This window comes from Rana temporaria, chromosome 10, assembly GCF_905171775.1.
Source record: "Rana temporaria chromosome 10, aRanTem1.1, whole genome shotgun sequence".
In the NCBI taxonomy this organism is placed as follows: Eukaryota; Metazoa; Chordata; class Amphibia; order Anura; family Ranidae; genus Rana; species Rana temporaria.
In genome coordinates, this window is record NC_053498.1 from 39362912 (window position 1) to 39381397 (window position 18486).

The 18486-nt window shown below is 45.7% G+C and overlaps 1 long non-coding RNA gene and 4 other non-coding genes across 10 annotated transcripts; all 5 read left to right on the forward strand.

The window, feature by feature from the left end:
* The first annotated feature begins 3403 nt into the window (after positions 1–3403).
* LOC120916535 lies at positions 3404–13290 on the forward strand. Of its 6 annotated transcripts, none has more exons than XR_005743996.1 (7): positions 3410–3441; positions 5417–5454; positions 7332–7369; positions 9254–9291; positions 10176–10214; positions 12494–12530; positions 12935–13290. It is a non-coding gene; the product is annotated as an uncharacterized LOC120916535 (long non-coding RNA). The 6 variants fall into 6 exon arrangements; XR_005743998.1 differs by having other exon boundaries at positions 3419–3433; XR_005743997.1 differs by having other exon boundaries at positions 3423–3437.
* On the forward strand, positions 5176–5266 carry LOC120916678. Its single transcript, XR_005744088.1, has one exon. It is a non-coding gene; the product is annotated as a small nucleolar RNA SNORD88 (small nucleolar RNA).
* LOC120916679 lies at positions 7091–7181 on the forward strand. The gene has a single exon (XR_005744089.1). It is a non-coding gene; the product is annotated as a small nucleolar RNA SNORD88 (small nucleolar RNA).
* Positions 9020–9110, forward strand: LOC120916680. Its single transcript, XR_005744090.1, has one exon. It is a non-coding gene; the product is annotated as a small nucleolar RNA SNORD88 (small nucleolar RNA).
* LOC120916681 lies at positions 9949–10039 on the forward strand. Its single transcript, XR_005744091.1, has one exon. It is a non-coding gene; the product is annotated as a small nucleolar RNA SNORD88 (small nucleolar RNA).
* Positions 13291–18486: the final 5196 nt, after the last annotated feature.

Below are 18486 nucleotides of genomic sequence, written 5' to 3' on the forward strand. Positions count from 1 at the left end.
CGTTTTGACGCCGCAAATCGTGGTACAAAACGCCACAATTTGTCGCCGCAATTCGCGGGACAAAATGCCGCGATTAGGTACGCCAAGGTGTGAATGCAGCCTTATGTCCAACAACACATGTCCCACCGCACAGCACTTGTCCCACCGCACAGCACTTGTCCCCCATCACATGTCCCACCGCACAGCACTTCACATGTCCCACCTCACATGTCCCACACCACTTGTCCCACCGCACAGCACATGTCCCCAACACATGTCCCACCGCACAGCACATGTCCCCCAAACACATGTCCCACTGTACATTGCCCCCGTACATTGCCATTGCCACTGCCACTGCCGCTTTTAACCCCCCAGGATTATCCACCAGACTTACTGCTATAAAATAGATGATGCTGCACAAGAAATCGACTCAGCCTCCGCCGACAATGTCCTCTCCTTTGCACGCTATGTGAATACTGGCAAACAAAGCCAGGTTTCCCTCTTTTAAAATGTCGCCGGGCGTCTCCGTGCATCGCGTCATTTCCTGTTTCGAAATAGCGCGATGCTACGGCCCAGGGCCTCCTGGGATTGATGACAAACTTCTCCCAGGAGGCATAGCAGGCACTGGATGACGCAACGAGGCAGCTGCAGCCGTGGCCGGAGAAATAAACAGATAAGAATATTATGCCGCATACACACCATCACTTTATGTGATGAAAAAAAAACGACATTTTCTGTGAAGTAAAAAACGACGTTTTTGAAACTTCAATTTTCAAAGACGAAGTTGCCTACACACCATCGTTTTTCTCACAATGTTCTAGCAAAGCGAGGTTACGTTCACCACGTTTTTCCATTGAAGCTTGCTTCATAAGTAGCTTCTGGGCATGCGCGGATGAAAAAACGTCGTTTTAAACGACGTTTTTGCTACACACGGTCAATTTCTGTGAAGTAAAAGTTGACGTTTTGAAAAACGACACATAAAATTGAAGCATGCTTCAATTTTTTTTGGTCGTTTTTTAGAAGACATAAAACAACGTTTTCCCCCACACACGGTCAATTAAAGTGACGTTTTTAAAAACGTAATTTTTTTTCAACACATAAAGTGATGGTGTGTACGCGGCATAACAGTGAGTTTTTAAAATAAAAAATATGCCAAATACATTTAAGGGGGCAGAAATAGAGGGGATGCAACAAAGTTGTAAAAGAGGGTGGAACTCCACTTTAAGGAGATATTTTCACAAAAAAGGGCACACCCGGGGAGGATGTCAGCCATCTAAGCATTAAGCAGGCACCGATGGAAGGGCTTTATTCTAAGGTAAATATTTCATAATGTGCTAGTATGCAATGCATACTAGTACATTATGCCATTGCCTTACAGGTTGTTTTTTTTTCATTCTTTAGCAGTTTACCATCACACATGCAGTACAATTAGGGTTGCCACCTGTCCAGGATTCACCCGGACAGTTTGGGTTTGGAATCATGTGTCCGGGTTTCAGACTGCCTGAAACACGGACACATTATTTAGACTGGACTATGGCTTCCCAGGAGGGTTGCTGGGTGCAGTTGTCTAAGCTGAGAGTGTCTGTTACTCTTTCACAGTGCCCAAAGCCAGCACTAACAAACCCACCCCCAAACACACACACACGGGAGAGGAGAGAGGGTTCAATCTGCCCAGCACTATGCCTCAAATGGAAATTTGGGACTGGAAATCTGAAGTCCATCAGCTTCAGATAGATCTGAAAGAGAGGTGCTGACTGCCAAGCGGTGAGTGAGCTCGCCATCCTTCGCTGTCTGTGACTGAAGTCTCCCCCTTATCTCTCCTGCCTCTGAGTAAGTACACTAATGCCGCATACACACTAAAAAATTTTTTTTTTTATGTCATTAAACGCGATCGTGTGTGGGCTTCAGAGCATTTTTCGGGTTCTGAAAAACGGCCCAAAAAACATTCGAACATGCTCTATTTGTTCACGATGTTTTTAACTTTGTCGTTTTTTGGGTTGTAAAAAATGGTCATGTGAAAAACCGGCACATGCTCAGAAGCAATTTATGAGACGGGAGCGCTCGTTCTGGTAAAACTAGCGTTCGTAATGGAGATAGCACATTCATCACGCTGTAACAGACTGAAAAGCGTGAATCGTCTTTTACTAACACAAAAGCAGCCCCAAGGGTGGCGTCATCTGAATGGAACTTCCCCTTTATAGTGCCGTCGTACTTGTTGTACGTCACCGCGCTTTGCTAGAGCATTTTATTTTTCACGATCGTGTGTAGGCAAGGTCGTTTTAATGATCGGGTTGAAAAAAACGTTGTTTTTTTCTAGAGCCTGAAAACATTGTTTTTTACAACCCGAAAAATGATCGTGTGTACGCGGCATAAGGCAAATCATGGTTCTCGGCGCACCCCTTACATCAGAGTTTCTCTTTACACCAGAGGCCACAGTGTTTGCCCGTACATCAGAGCCCTTACATCAGAGTTCTCAGTGTTCCCCATTAAATAAGGGTTCCCAGAACATCCCTTATGTTGGAGGCCCCCCCGGAGTTCTCCCTTACATCAGAGTCTGCAGAGTCCCCCCTTACAGTGAAAGGGAACTCTGCGAGTTCAGATGTAAAAGGGGAACTCTGTGAATTGAGATGTAAAGGGGACTCTTATTGTTAACTTCATATTATTAGAAATGTTATTTAATAGCAAGATATATGTATAGTTTATACTATAAAAAAAATTGCCATGCGTCGCTAAAGTGTTCGGGTTTGACTTGAAGAAAAGGTGGCAACCCTAAGTACAACGGTTTGCCAGATTTGATACAAATGTAAAGTAATGTTTAGGTTTGTCTTCATGATAGTTTTTTGATAAATCTACAGGAGATTGTACAGAATGTGGACGGTCAGATTTTATAGTGTATGGCCAACTTATAAGATGTCCAAACCCAGCTGCTCTCATACAACAAACACACTGCTGCAAGAAAAATTTACTTTGGCTTCTACAGATATATCTATCTCTATCCATGGGTGCTCAACCTGTGGCTCTCCAGCTGTTGCAAAACTACAATTCCCATAATGCCTCAGCCTTTGGGAGACATGCTTGTACCTGTCAGCGGCTTGCAATGCCTCATGGGAATTGTAGTTCCGCAACAGCTGGAGAGCCACAGGTTGAGCACCCATGTTTGAGTCTATTCATTCATTCATAGCCTATACACTATTTAGCTGTCTGCATTGTTGCCTGTTTGCAAGAAAACAAAATATCGCACTTTTTTTGCGAGTGGGGTATAGATTATTGCAGCAATTTAGGATTTGCGATAAACTAGAATTGTTACTTTTTGCAGTATCATACACTCTTTAATCCCTCCCCTCCTGTATAAACCCTGAGGCAGGCAGTGTGCAGGGCACTCGCTGGGGACTTCACATGTTCTATATAAAAGCCTGCAGAACGTCGCGTGTTTCTTTCTAATGGCGGGTGTGGAGTACGTAGGTATTGTGTGTGCTTTGTACGGGGAGCGCCGGGTGTTCGTGTGTTTTACGTCAGTGGGGTGACGCTCCTACTGGGAGAGCCGCTGACACGACTACCTGGGGGAGGAGAGAGTTTGTTCTGGGCTTAATCTAATGTGGCCTCCAATGGATTTCTTAGTGGATTAATATTCTTACTCAGTTTATTCAGAAGTGCTGGTGGTACAATGCTAAGAATTAGCCCTATTTACAGTGCTGTAGTGTGACCATGTATTGCATGTTTGCCCATTCATTGTAATGGTCTGTCTTCCCTTTTGTGTGGCAGAAAAGCTCAGGCACCTCTATTGTGGTTTGTATCTGTTCAGCTGTCTTCTTATGGGCACACATACTGCTTTTATTGCTGTACGAGGCTAGCCTCATTCCCTCATAGAGAAAAGTATGCATATTCATTAGCACATATCTGCAGGCAGCAGAAGATTCAGGATAGGGGAGGGATTTCTGATGGTGCAATAATTTTTTCGCCCTTTCACTGCCGTTGGCTGTACATCATATCTCCATCATTTGGGCCCTGTTCACAAAATGAGACTTTGCCATTGCGAACAAAGTTAGGCCTGGTTCACACTGCTGCGTGTTGAGATTGCATGTAATTTGCACTGCAGCGCAAATCTCCTCCTTTAATGCGAATGTAGCCATACAGATAGTTCGGGACATACGCTCTCGTGACCCATGTGATACGATTCCTGTTTGAGTTTGCGGATCACACTACTATATGCCAACAGATTTGGTGGTGTCAACTTATAATTGACACTCCCCAGCAGTTTGCATAGGGCAGTGTAAACTGCTGCTGGAAGACATGCGATGACCCACAGTGGATTTGCAGGGCTCCCGTAGTACCAGTTCACACAGCGTGATTCAAGTGTCAGTTTCTGCATCACAAAACTCGGGCAGTTCACACTGTCCTATGCAAGCTGGTGCCGATAGAAAGTTAATGACGCCCCAAGATTGTTTCACGTATCGCAGTGCAACCTGAATTTGGACAATCTTATGGATTTGAACACCCATGCGATCAGATTCTGGTGTGGACAAAGTCCTGGCTGAATTTTCATTGCACAGACATCGCATGTGATCTGCACAACAGTGGGAATCACATGCAATGTCTGAACAGACACTTAAGAAAATTCCCCGAAGGTGCATTTTGATCACGAAGCCTAAATGCTGCATGTAAAATCACATTTTATTTCAGCGGCTTGCTTAGAATGTCTCTCCTGGCCAGTAGAATGTGTTTACACTTGTATGCTTCTAAATGCCATACGCATGTATGAATATGTGACGTGTACACCTAAAGCCCCCTCCAAAAATGAAATCGGCAGCTACAAATTTTGTAGCTGCTGACTTAATATTGGGATACTTGCCTGTCCTGGAATCCAGCCATGTTGACACCACAGAAGAGTGTCATGGCTGCCGCCACTTGTGGTTGGGGAAACCAGCTGTGAAGCTTTTGGCAAAGTAAACATGGCTCAGCACCCATGGATTGGACCTTTTGTACCTTCCTGTGCATTTGGTATCCCATTGGAATGGACTGTCAAAACCAGAATGTGCAAAAATGTTCACGTGTCAACTGGCCCCTAGTACCTCTTGCTCCTTGTGTCTAGGATTCATCAGCTGATTTGATGCATTGTGCTCACAGGGATGTTGTACTTGGCAGGGTTTGGGTGTATGTACACATGTAGTGGGTCATACAATTGTAATGGCTTGTGTTCTGTCCAAATGATGCTAGCACTGGGCTCTGAATTTGTATGAAAGAGGAAATGTGCCCCTCTGTCTTGACATGCAGAGGGCCTGAAGGACAGTACACAGGCATGATCATTATGATATGAATAATTAAGCTTTCAGCACAAACTTTGCTACCTTGCAAATACTAAAACATGCTTTGCACCAGAAGGTTTGAAGGAACAATGTGTTTTAATGTTTTTTTTTTTTTTTTTCCCCCTCTACTCCAGGTGACGGGTAATGGACAAACGCGGGAAAGATTTGTCAGGTATGAGGCCAACTTCACTCCCCTTTGGTTCCCCTTTATTTTTATTGCTTATCCACAAAAAAAACCTGCATGCTGTCAAATATAACAATGTTCTTGTGTAGGGATCTGTTGCTGTGCACTTGTTCCCACACTTCCATGATTTTCAGGATCCAGCTGCCTCTTCTAGGTTCTTGCAGCCCCCTGATATGCATGTACTGGCTGAATTTGCATTGCACAGACATCGCATGTGATCTGCACAGCAGTGCGAATCACATGCAATATCTGAACCGACACTTAAAGCGAAGCTCCACCCTAAAGTGGAACTCACACTGATTGGAACCCTCCCCCCCCCCTCCGGTGTCAACATTTGACACATTTCAGGGGGGAGGGGGTGCAGATACCTGTCTAAAGACAGGTATTTGCTCCCACTTACGGCCACACAGTCTCTGGCAGAACGTCGCCTCCCGTCCTCCCCCCGTTGTGCTCTGGGAACACTCGGCTCCCAGAAGCCGGAGCGATTCACTTCCTGGTTCCCTCACTGAGGGGGGGGGGACAGCAGAGTGACGAGCGGTCGCTCGTCCTCTGCTGCGCACGGCGCTAGACTCCAGGACAAGGTAAGTGTCCTAATATTAAAAGTCAGCAGCTGCAGTATTTGTAGCTGCTGACTTTTAATAATTTTTTTTCATGGCACATCCGCTTTAAGAAAATGCCCCAAAGGTGCATTTTTAGCACTGAGCATAAATGATGCATGTAAAATCACATTTTATTTCAGCGACTTGCATAAATGTCTCTTCTGACCAGTAGAATGTGTTTACACTTGTATGCTTCTAAATGCCATACGCCTATAAATTTCTTGCGTCTACCATCAGATGCAGCGTCGATGAGTATTTTAATATGCCTGTTTGCATTTAGCCTTATGCACATTATGAATATGTGACGCGTACACTTAAAGCCCCCTCCAAAAATTTAATCGGAAGCTTCAAATTTTATAGCTGCTGACATACTATTGAGACACTTGCCTGTCCTGGAATCCAGCCATGTTGGCACCACAGCAGAGTGTCATGGCTGCCGCCACTTGTGGTTGGGGAAACCAGCTGTGAAGCTTTTGGCAAAGTAAACATAGCTCAGCACTGTTAAGGCTCTTTACTGATTATCCACATTCATCCCACTCCTAATGTTCTCTCCTGGTGCGCAGATGTCAATGGAATGGATCAGCAGCTCTTTATTTACCTTCTGTCACCTTGGTATGATTACCCCCAGCCTTTAGGGCTGGTTCACACTAGAATGTAGTATGGGAAACGTGCATTTTTGTGTGCATTTCCCACACTGCATAGGAATGCATTCTTTTCTAAGTTTGCTGGTGTAATTATGTTAATTGAACACCGAATGCAGTTACCGTATGGTATCGCAGTACCGCATGGATTGGACCTTTTGTACCTTCCTGTGCATTTGGTATCCCATTGGAATGGACTGTCAAAACCAGAATGTGCAAAAATGTTCACGTGTCAACTGGCCCCTAGTACCTCTTGCTCCTTGTGTCTAGGATTCATCAGCTGATTTGATGCATTGTGCTCACAGGGATGTTGTACTTGGCAGGGTTTGGGTGTATGTGATTTGTACACATGTAGTGGGTCATACAATTGTAATGGCTTGTGTTCTGTCCAAATGATGCTAGCACTGGGCTCTGAATTTGTATGAAAGAGGAAATGTGCCCCTCTGTCTTGACATGCAGAGGGCCTGAAGGACAGTACACAGGCATGATCATTATGATATGAATAATTAAGCTTTCAGCACAAACTTTGCTACCTTGCAAATACTAAAACATGCTTTGCACCAGAAGGTTTGAAGGAACAATGTGTTTTAATGTTTTTATTTTTTTTTTCCCCCCTCCACTCCAGGTGACGGGTAATGGACAAACGCGGGAAAGATTTGTCAGGTATGAGGCCAACTTCACTCCCCTTTGGTTCCCCTTTATTTTTATTGCTTATCCACAAAAAAAACCCTGCATGCTGTCAAATATAACAATGTTCTTGTGTAGGGATCTGTTGCTGTGCACTTGTTCCCACACTTCCATGATTTTCAGGATCCAGCTGCCTCTTCTAGGTTCTTGCAGCCCCCTGATATGCATGTACTGGCTGAATTTGCATTGCACAGACATCGCATGTGATCTGCACAGCAGTGCGAATTACATGCAATGTCTGAACCGACACTTAAAGCGAAGCTCCACCCTAAAGTGGAACTCACACTGATTGGAACCCTGCCCCCCCCCCCCCCCCCCCCTCCGGTGTCAACATTTGACACATTTCAGGGGGGAGGGGGTGCAGATACCTGTCTAAAGACAGGTATTTGCTCCCACTTACGGCCACACAGTCTCTGGCAGAACGTCGCCTCCCGTCCTCCCCCCGTTGTGCTCTGGGAACACTCGGCTCCCAGAAGCCGGAGCGATTCACTTCCTGGTTCCCTCACTGAGGGGGGGGGGGGGACAGCAGAGTGACGAGCGGTCGCTCGTCCTCTGCTGCGCACGGCGCTAGACTCCAGGACAGGTAAGTGTCCTAATATTAAAAGTCAGCAGCTGCAGTATTTGTAGCTGCTGACTTTTAATAATTTTTTTTCATGGCACATCCGCTTTAAGAAAATGCCCCAAAGGTGCATTTTTAGCACTGAGCATAAATGATGCATGTAAAATCACATTTTATTTCAGCGACTTGCATAAATGTCTCTTCTGACCAGTAGAATGTGTTTACACTTGTATGCTTCTAAATGCCATACGCCTATAAATTTCTCGCGTCTACCATCAGATGCAGCGTCGATGAGTATTTTAATATGCCTGTGTGCATTTAGCCTTATGCACATTATGAATATGTGACGCGTACACTTAAAGCGCCCTCCAAAAATTAAATCGGAAGCTTCAAATTTTATAGCTGCTGACATACTATTGAGACACTTGCCTGTCCTGGAATCCAGCCATGTTGGCACCACAGCAGAGTGTCATGGCTGCCGCCACTTGTGGTTGGGGAAACCAGCTGTGAAGCTTTTGGCAAAGTAAACATAGCTCAGCACTGTTAAGGCTGTTTACTGATTATCCACATTCATCCCACTCCTAATGTTCTCTCCTGGTGCGCAGATGTCAATGGAATGGATCAGCAGCTCTTTATTTACCTTCTGTCACCTTGGTATGATTACCCCCAGCCTTTAGGGCTGGTTCACACTAGAATGTAGTATGGGAAAGGTGCATTTTTGTGTGCATTTCCCACACTGCATAGGAATGCATTCTTTTCTAAGTTTGCTGGTGTAATTATGTTAATTGAACACCGAACGCAGTTACCGTATGGTATCGCAGTACCGCATGGATTGGACCTTTTGTACCTTCCTGTGCATTTGGTATCCCATTGGAATGGACTGTCAAAACCAGAATGTGCAAAAATGTTCACGTGTCAACTGGCCCCTAGTACCTCTTGCTCCTTGTGTCTAGGATTCATCAGCTGATTTGATGCATTGTGCTCACAGGGATGTTGTACTTGGCAGGGTTTGGGTGTATGTGATTTGTACACATGTAGTGGGTCATACAATTGTAATGGCTTGTGTTCTGTCCAAATGATGCTAGCACTGGGCTCTGAATTTGTATGAAAGAGGAAATGTGCCCCTCTGTCTTGACATGCAGAGGGCCTGAAGGACAGTACACAGGCATGATCAGTATGATATGAATAATTAAGCTTTCAGCACAAACTTTTCTACCTTGCAAATACTAAAACATGCTTTGCACCAGAAGGTTTGAAGGAACAATGTGTTTTAATGTTTTTTTTTCCCCCCTCTACTCCAGGTGACGGGTAATGGACAAACACGGGAAAGATTTGTCAGGTATGAGGCCAACTTTGGTTCCCCTTTATTTTTATTGCTTATCCACAAAAAAAAACCTGCATGCTGTCAAATATAACAATGTTCTTGTGTAGGGATCTGTTGCTGTGCACTTGTTCCCACACTTCCATGATTTTGAGGATCCAGCTGCCTCTTTTAGGTTCTTGCAGCCCCCTGATTTTGCATTGCACAGACATCGCATGTGATCTGCACAGCAGTGCGAATCACATGCAATATCTGAACCGTCAGTTAAAGCGGAGCTCCACCCTAAAGTGGAACTTGCTCTGATCGGAACCCCCCCCCCCCCCCCCTCTGGTGTCACATTTGACACCTTTCAGGGGGGAGCAGATACCTGTCTAAAGACAGGTATTTGCACCCACTTCCGGCCACACAGTCTCGGGCAGAACATCACCTCCCGTGCTCCCACATGGATTGGACCTTTTGTACCTTCCTGTGCATTTGGTACCCCATTGAAATGGACTGTCAAAACCAGAATGTGCAAAAATGTTCATGTGTCAACTGGCCCCTAGTACCTCTTGCTCCTTGTGTCTAGGATTCATCAGCTGATTTGATGCATTGTGCTCACAGGGATGTTGTACTTGGCAGGGTTTGGGTGTATGTACACATGTAGTGGGTCATACAATTGTAATGGCTTGTGTTCTGTCCAAATGATGCTAGCACTGGGCTCTGAATTTGTATGAAAGAGGAAATGTGCCCCTCTGTCTTGACATGCAGAGGGCCTGAAGGACAGTACACAGGCATGATCATTATGATATGCATAATTAATCTTTCAGCACAAACTTTGCAAATACTAAAACATGCTTTGCAGCAGAAGGTTTGAATGAACAATTTGTTTTAAAAAAAAATGTGTTTCCCCTCTTCTCCAGGTGATGGGTAATGAGACAAACACAGGAAAGATTTGTCAGGTATGAGGCCAACTTCACTCCCCTTTGGTTCCCCTTTTATTTTTATTGCTTATCCAGAAAAAAACTGCATGCTGTCAAATATAGCAATGTCCTTGTGTAGGGAGCTGTTGTGCACTTGTTCCCACACTTCCATGATTCTCAGGATCCAGCTGCCTCTTCTAGGTTCTTGCAGCCCCCTGATATGCATGTACTAATCGGGGGGTGGCTGGAAGAACCAGGGAGATGGCTCGCCCCCTGGTTCGGGGCATTTCTGTGCTAAAGTACCCCCAACAGGCCAGGTTTTTCAGGTTTTCCTTTAGATTGCACAGGCGCTTTAAGAAAATCCCAAAACATGGCCTGTTGGGGGGGGGGGGGGGGGGGGAGAAGAAGACGACTGAGGATGAGAACCACTGCAGTAGACTACCCGAAGGCCTTATGGAATGCATGCAACTATCAAGAGGCTGCAGCCATGTACATCACTGTATCCTAGGTGAGAATCCATGTAGTGGGGGTTACTTTGGGGGGGGGGTGGGTAGGTATAAATGACTAAGCGTTAAAGGGTCACTAAAGCTCTGGGATCCTGCCTAACAAAACTGCTCCAGGCATGTCTTTGGTGCAAATCTTCTCAGGAACTGAGGGTGCTAGCAATGCACATGGCAATTAAGAACAAAAGATGATCAGGACAGCCGCACTCCAATCCAACGTGTCTTTAATGTATAAATGGAAACGGGCACTACAAGTCGCAGCAACGGAACCTAGGACAGCTGATGCGTTTCACACTAACTTTAGTGTTTACTCATAGCTGTCCTGATCATCTTTTGTTCTTGACTCTTAATGCATAAGGCAGGGCTCGACAAACCCTGGGTGCCAGGTCGCAATGCGACTGGGGTACCATGTCTCCACGTGCACCCCCCTCGTGTAAGGTCGCACCAGCTGGTAATTGAGGCCGCGGTCTTCAGTCCTATGGTTCGTTCTGCAATCTGGCGCCCTCTTGTGGTGGCTGTTGGTATGACAAAACAGCAATGCTAATGGAGCTCCCCTGCCTGTTTACATCTCCTTCCCTTTACGTAGAAGTTGGAACCCCCAAACATTATATATATTTTTTTATTCTAACACCCTAGAGAATAAAATGGCGGTCGTTGCAATACTTTGTCACACCGCATTTGCGCAGCATTCCTACAAGTGCACTTTGGGGGGGGGAGCACTTTTTTTAACTAAAAAAATAAGACAACAGTAAAGTTAGCCCAATTTATTTTATGTTGTGAATGATGTTACACTGAGTGAATTGATACCCAACATGTCACGCTTAAAAATTGCGTCCGCTCGTGGAATGGCAACAAACTTTTACCCTTTAAAATCTCCATAGGCGACATTTAAAAAATCCTACAGGTTGCATGTTTTGAGTTAGAGGAGTTCCAGGGCTAAAACTTTTGCTCTCGCTCTACCAATCACGCAGATACCTTGCATGTGTGGTTTAACATCGCTTTCCTATGCGGGCACTACTCACATATGCGTTCGCTTCTGCACGTAAGTTCGGTGGGATGGGGCGCGTTCCTGGCTCCTAGATTCCAAGCAAACTTGTCAAGCCCTAGCATAAGGTTTAGAAGTATGCAAAATTCCTTTTGGAAATCACTGGGGACACTAGACTTGTGCCCCTATGGTATATTGTTTCTGCCTGAATGTCTCAAACTTCAGGTTTTCAGGGTAGGAATAGGTGTGGGGTCTCCACCATATCCCAACTATACAGTGTTAATGAAACCTTTCAGCAACTATGCTCTGAAATAGGATTGTACCCAAAGTTGTTGCCAACATCTACAGATATGCTGTGTTGGCATGATATAATGCCCCACTGTAACCAATTTCCCCCACCCTGCTCTTTGACTTATTTGAGGAGATTTAATCTACCCAGCTGTTATCTGCTTGCTTCCTCCCCTGCCACATTTGGCACCTTTTTTGGGGAGTGGATACCTGTCAAAAACCAGGTACCCATTCCCACTTCCAGGTAAGATTTCTGCAATTTTGTGTTTTTTCTATTAGTGTTTTATTAAATTGGATTCAGAGGATGGGGGGTAGGAATGAAATGTAATGGTGTGCTATTTAATGGTCTCCATGATGCTCTAGCACTGGGCTCTCTCTTTGAGAGATGGCCTGTGCTCCTGTCTTGACATGCAGAGAGGACCTGAGACAGTACACCACTGTCTTGTATATGCTGGTGTACAGTGCTTTACATTAGGGCTTTAAAAGCTTTCCTGAAGGCATTATCTACTGGTTGTATTAATATTTTTTTTTCATTTCTCCAGGTGGTGGTTATATGGACTGGAAACTTTGGAGTGTCGGGTATGGAAGAATTTAGCTAGCGGTGGGCCATATTCCTGTCTCAATGATGATGGCACTGGGCTCTGAATCTATATGAGAGATGACCTGTGCTCCTCTGTCTTGACATGCAGAGGACCTGAGGGACCGTACACAACCATGATCTTGTTTGAGATATACAAATCTTTGTTTTCAATACACAAACTTTATTATCTTGCAAATGTCAACCAATTTTTGCCTATAGTGGGCCATTTTCTGTTCTCAATATTGCTAATGCACAGGGCAATTTAAGTATTTGCATTGTTGTGCTGCTAACGTGACATGCAGTGGGTATGAGGGAGGGTGATGGTCTAATTGCAAAGTTTGTGGTTTACTTGTAAGATGCCTGGAGATGGGGTTACTGATGATGGCTTTTTTTATTTTTTCAGGGTTCTACAATCTTATAAATGGCTTAAAGAAATTTCCTGCTGAAGATTCCATGTTTCCTAACAAGTATTTTGATGTATTGGTGCCATATTGAGAAGGAACATGCCTTGCAACAGTTTTTTTTCAGGAGTTTAGCTCAGAGTACCATAGGCTAATCATATTTAGTGTATGCATAGTATTGGTAGTTAATTTCCACCCTAAACCATCTGCGACCACAGGTAAGTTGGCTAAATTAAGTACATATTGAGAAAGGAAAGACTGGTGCTGTTTAGATTTATGCATGAATGCAAAACTGTACATTTTGCTGTTCAAACCAAACAAAACTATGTTAAATAAAAATGACTATGAAGACAATAAATAAGTACTGTGATTATTAAAAGCATTCATATGCAAAAGTCAGTGTGAAAGGTGAAATGCACTCTGGACTAGTCTTGTTGAATTGTGAAGACTATCGCCTCACAGATGGGCCCTCACTGTGAACACACTTGCACTCTGGCTGGAGCCAAGTACACAGTGGTGAACTTTTACCTCCGACAAGTGACAAGCACCCAGGTCAAAAGAAATGCCTCAGTGTTCACTACATGATTAGAGTTGGCACTGTGGTTTGCCCTGCATATCAGGGCATATTGTGAGGGGAGGCAGCTCAGTTATTGATGCTTATAATTTCATCTTACAAAGTGAGTGCATAGACAACTTGACTAACATTTATATAGTCTTCTCCCTGTGCCTGTGTGGGTTTTCTCCCATGCTCTGAAGACCTGGGACTAAAATTGCATTTTAGTTTTAGTCTTCTGCAATTGTTGGTCTACTAAAATCATTTTAGTTGACAAACTAATTTTGTTCATCTAAAAACTAATGGGTATAGTTAAATTGTAATGAATTATTTAGGATTTCTCTACAATTTCCAAACTCATTATATACAGCTTGAATGAAAAATCTAATGTTTACGGTATTTGTAAACCTGGCAAGACAAGGCGTAATGAGCTAGTAGCATTAGCATACTAGCTCATTATGAATTGCTTACATTAGATCAGTGTTAATATTGCCATCAAATTTCAATTTAGTTTTGGTACCATTTTTAGTCATCTCAATTGTAAGTCATGTTTTAGTTGACTAATGTGTTAAGTCAAAGAAATTTAACACTTGGTGCCACAGGGGTTCAACACATGTCTTAGTTTCCAAGAGTGTTCACATTTGTGAGCTGCTTCACAATGCCTACCTGACGAGCTGATTTCACCTTTCCTTTGAAGCCTTCCTTGTCTGGGGCTTAACCCCTTCAGGAGTCCTGGTAGTCGAGGTTAAATTCTTTCCACCCAAGAAAATTCCAGGCCCCTATCAATCCAGAGTATTGTAAATCTGTTTTCTCTAGCCACCTTCCCTGGAATGTTGCCCTGCATGGATGAGAGTGATGGGTACTCGGATAATCTCTGGAACTGTCCCCCCTCCCCTTAAAAGGACCACCTCAAATACTGAGGGAATATACCTGCCATCCAGGACACATCCTGGTGTCCTATGTATGTGGCAAAAGTTGTGCACACTTGAAAGTTTTAGTGTTTTTTTTTAAACTTTGCAGGCTTATAGGAAGTGTTTTAAAATGCTAATCTTCATCGATTTAACCACTTACTTACTGGGCACTTAAACCCCACTCCTGCCCAGACCAATTTTTCAGATTCCAGCGCTAGTGCATTTGAATGACAATTGCGTGGTCATACAACACTACCCAAATTAAATTTATTTTTTTCCCTCACAAATGGCTTTCTTTTGGTGGTATTTGATCACCTCTGCATTTTTTCTTTTGTTTAAAGATCGAATTTAAAAGAATTGTATTTTATTATAAAATTTTGTAAACTTGCAATTTTTCTTCATTGATGTATGCCAATGGGCTGCATTGGTTGGCACTGAGGGGTGTACTGATTGGCACAAATGAGGCAGAATTGTCTCTTCTGCTTCAGGACCGATATGCCCCTTGCACATAAGCCGATCGGCTTATTTCTCTTCCGTTCATGGACAGACACAGCAGCCTTTGAGCTTAGGGTTATATCCGCTTCCTTCAGGAGAGTTGGGCAAAACCCATATCAAGCCCACAGGTACACTGTGCTACACCAGCTTCTCCTGACTTAACAGGATAGAGTCTGAAAAAGTGACTCCTCCCCAGGGCAAGAACTGCATCCAGCAGTAATCGGCGCACGTTACCTAGGACGTGTGGCTCCTGGATACAGACAAGCAGGGCTTTCCTCCCCCAGCTTCGCTCCAGGACCTGCCATCTGCCTTTCTCCCGGCTCACTTTTTCCTCCACAAGGCAGCAAAGGTAAACCCCTGGCACAGGGCTTTTTTCCCCTCCCGTCTTTCAGGACGGCCCACAATTGAGAGATACTCCTCCTCTTCCTCTAGGAAACACTGCGCCAGCCCATAAATTTCTCACTCCCCCTGCCAGACCTCAGTATTAGTGTTTCCTCCGGTGGGGAGACACTGTGCATGGGAACCTAGGCCAATTCAGGCAGAGGACTGAGGCCATTCTTTTACCTTAAAGGAAGCAGAGGCTTCCAGGTGAATCCTGGTGCGGTGCAGGCCCACCATTAGCCACCCCATCCACGCCGAGCGCGGCTGCTGGTTGCGGGGGACCCCTATCTCGTCCAGCGGGGCATAGCGAGGGAGACATCAGGGCTCGCCCTGTACTACAGGCCGCAGAAAATTTTTTGGAGCGGGCTGGACGGCGGGTGACGTCATTTCTGGCGTAGAGCGGATGTCTCCCCTTTGAACCGCGACTTCCGGGTCGCGGTGCTGATAGGAGGTCCGGGCGGACGCTGGAGGGAGTCGGATCTCGCACAGGCGAAGAGAAGCTCTCAGCAAGCAGCCACCTGCGGTCATGTCCGCAGCATCTCCAGAGCCAGCCCTGACAACTGACGCTACCTCCAGCGAGCCTAAGGTAAGAGTACCCTGGGGAGGGGCGCTCTCTAGCTTAGGTTTGCCTCTCCATGTAGGGTTCAATGCATGGGGAGGCAAGCCCCCTGGGTGGCCAGGGGAGGGGGAGTCCTTAGTCCCAGGGTTTATAGAGGGCTAGGTGCACTCCCAGGGTTGTAACCAAATTTATAATTTTTTAAAACTGTTGTTTTCTGCCCTTTTCTGTGTTTCAGAAGGCCATTGAAAAAACGGGTGGAAGGCATAGCTCAAAGAGGAAGTGTGCCTCCTGTAGGGATATCCTTCCAGAATCATGGACTAAGGTCCTGTGTAGGGATTGCATTCAATCCTTAGAAAATGAATTAGAACAGGAGTCAGGACTTGCAGCCTCTGTTAAAGAGCTGTCATCCACTTTCTCCTCATTCAAATCTCTGTTTGAGAGGTTACAGCCTCTGGCTGTCCCCACCCAGGTTACAACCCAGCCACAGGCTCAGGGTCCTGCTCCTGTCATACCCATTTCAGCAGCTATGGCAGATGTTTCCGCAGGCCCTTCCCAAGAGGAACCGGTTCTTCCGGATAGTGCCACCTCTGATTCTCAAGAGGGGTCAGATGGAGAGGACCAGGACGGGGAGTCCAGGAAGCCCTCTAGGTACAAATTGTCGCTGGATGAGGTAGAGGACCTCTTAGGGGCAGTTTACACAACCCTTGGTATCCAAACCGACAAGAAGCCTCTTACCCTCCATGATCGAATGTAGAGGTCTGGAGGAGCAAGAGAAAAAGGTCTTCCCAGTACATGATATACTGGTAGAGACCATTAAGAAGGAGTGGCAGGATACTGAAAGGAAACCCTTTTTTTCCAGATCCCTAAAGAGGAGATTCCCCTTCTCAGAGGATCCTTCGTCTGTTTGGAACAAAAGCCCCAAATTAGACGCCGCCTTCTCCCAAGTGTCCAGGAACACGGATTTAGCGTTTGAGGACATGGGGGTTTTGTCCGATGTTATGGACAAGAGAATGGATTCCCTATTAAAGAAACGTTGGGACGCTACTATAGGGAATCTTAAACCAGAACTTGCCGTCACGGTAATGGCCCGCAATCTAGAGCATTGGCTCTCTAAGATTCAGGAGCACATTGAAGCTGGTACGGATAAGGAAACTATTTTAGCTTCCTTCCCTACTATCCTGCAAGGAGTCGCTTATATAGCGGATGCCTCAGCGGAGTCAGTCCGCATGTCAGCCAGGTCGGCTGCTCTGGCTAACTCGGCCAGAAGGGCCCTCTGGCTCAAAACTTGGACTGGCGACAGCGCCTCTAAATCCAAGTTGTGTGGTATTCCCTTCACAGGTGACCTGCTTTTTGGCCCAGGCCTTGAAGCAGTACTAGACTGCACAGCGGACAAAAAGGCCTTTCCTCCTAAAAAGAAAGTCACAGTACAGGCAGGAAGGGGGTTTCGTCCGCAAAAACAAAAAGGGGCCAAAAGAGGGTTTGGACCCCCAGGGGCAGAGGCAGAGGTGGAGCGATTTTTCACCCTCCTGTCCAGCCCCCTAAGAACCCATGACTCGCTAGTCAGGGTGGGAGGAAGACTGGGGACCTTTCTCCCACAATGGGAATCAATTTCCCCAAACCAGTTTGTCCTGGCGGTCATAAGAGGGGGATACCGACCTGGAATTTTCATCGCCTCCCCCCCAGAGATACCTAGTCACCCATCTACCCAGGGACAAGGAGAAATCCGAAGCCTTGTTGGGAGCTCTAAGGGAGCTAGAGGATCAGAGTGTCATCCTCAGAGTTCCAAGGGCAGAGGAAGGAAGGGGATTATTTTATTCACATATCTTTGTGGTAAAGAAGCCCTCGGGGAAATACAGGTTAATCCTAAACCTAAAACCTCTGAACAGATCCATTTCATACAGGAAGTTCCGCATGGAATCGATTTACACAGTCAGAGCCCTCCTTCCCCTCAATTGTTTCATGGTATCTCTGGACCTCAGACGCATACTTGCACGTTCCGATCGCAGAGAGTTCTCAGAAATATCTGCGATTGGCCGTGGACCTAGAGGGAACGATTGTACACCTCCAGTTCCAGGCTCTGCCATTCGGGCTATCCTCATCGCCCCGGATTTTTACCAAGATCCTGGCAGAACCCATAGCGTTTCTGCAACTTCAGGGAGTATCCATCATAGCCTATCTGGACGACCTGCTTCTTTTCGCAGCCTCACCAGAGCAGCTATCCAGGGACCTGGAAGTGACCAAGAAGGTTCTAACGGACCTAGGGTGGTTACTGAACCTACAAAAGTCCAGTTTAAATCCATCACAACGGATCACTTACCTGGGGTACCTGCTGGATTCCACTCTCTCAAGAGTGTTCCTCCCGGTAGAGAAAGTCAAGAAGTTGGACAGAGCAGTGGCTTTCCTCCAAAACAATCAACAGGTGTCACTAAGGTCCCTGATGTCAACGCTAGGTCTGTTGACATCTGCCCTCCCAGCCGTGCAGTGGGCAGGTATTCACTTTCGCCCGCTGCAGGCCTTCCTGCTAAGGGTCTGGGATCACAGCCTAGAAGCCCTAGACTCCTTGATTCAAGTACCACTTCAGGTAAAAAGATCCCTCTGGTGGTGGAGAAAGGCCACCAACGTAACCCAAGGACGTCTGTGGATTATCCCGGTGTC